The 970-nt window shown below is 39.4% G+C and overlaps 1 protein-coding gene across 2 annotated transcripts in view; it reads right to left on the bottom strand.

Annotated features, from left to right (window-relative positions):
* The window catches only part of PAPOLG (poly(A) polymerase gamma), a 43,654-nt gene that overhangs the window by 8,653 nt on the left and 34,031 nt on the right, over positions 1 to 970 (bottom strand). The gene's annotated exons all lie outside the window — the stretch shown is intronic.

The following is a 970-nucleotide window of genomic DNA, read 5'->3' as shown; positions in this document are numbered from 1 at the left end:
GCCTTAGCCACTTGACCCACAGGCACTGAGCCTCTAAGCTAATTCTTATAACCACATATCCAAGATGCAACTCAAGCTGTCCCTTCTCCACGAGGCTTTACACCAGTCACAGAATGTGAGATGTCAGAAGCCATCTACGTACAAGCACACCCTTGTTGTACAGGTGGAAAACAAGGCCTGAGGCTCAACAGCCCTGAATGCCTTGCTGGGATCACAATACACATAGCCCTGATTTACATTCTAGTGCTTTTCACACCTTATAAGAAAACCAGATTTACTAACTACCATACAAATTTCCTTAATATATTTTAATTGTGAACACATAATTAGATTATAAGCCAATTGAAGACAGAGGTGGGATGCCTATTGTGCATAGCAACTACTGTGAAATGTGGTAAAAATTATTTAATCTCTTGAGGCCACAAGTATCCTCTGGGAAAAGGACATTTTACCAATCTATAATAACCTTTCCTTTTTGAAAATTGGTGCCTAAATTAGAATGAACAAATTTCTAATATTTTCACTCCAGATTGCTTATAAAAGGATTATAGCACTGGGAGTGCGTGCCCAAATTGCAGATTCTCTAGCTCTGTCCTCAAAGAGGGTGATTTAGCAGTTCCAAGGTAAAGCACAGGAAATCTGCATTTCATGATAAATGCATGGACTAGTTCAAAAGAATTTAGGAACTCAGATGAGCCAAACCAAGAATATTAATAGTATGAATGTATACTATTCCAGATTACTGACAACACCAAATTTATAACAGATGTACGCATTCCAGAGAGATGGTGTCAGAGGACTAGTTGTGAAAGACACTCTTTTACTTTTTTTTTTGCAGTTTTGGGCCGGGGCTGGGATTGAACCCACCACCTCCGGCATATGGGGCTGATGCCCTACTCCTTTGAGCCACAGAAGTATACTTAGCAACTCTGTACCTACTCGTATTTATTTCATATACAAAACACAAAAA

This window comes from Otolemur garnettii, unplaced genomic scaffold, assembly GCF_000181295.1.
Source record: "Otolemur garnettii isolate 467f Iridium unplaced genomic scaffold, OtoGar3 scaffold00024, whole genome shotgun sequence".
Lineage (NCBI taxonomy): Eukaryota > Metazoa > Chordata > Mammalia > Primates > Galagidae > Otolemur > Otolemur garnettii.
Note: the sequence above shows the minus strand (reverse complement) of the source record. Positions and strands in the feature narration are given on the sequence as shown.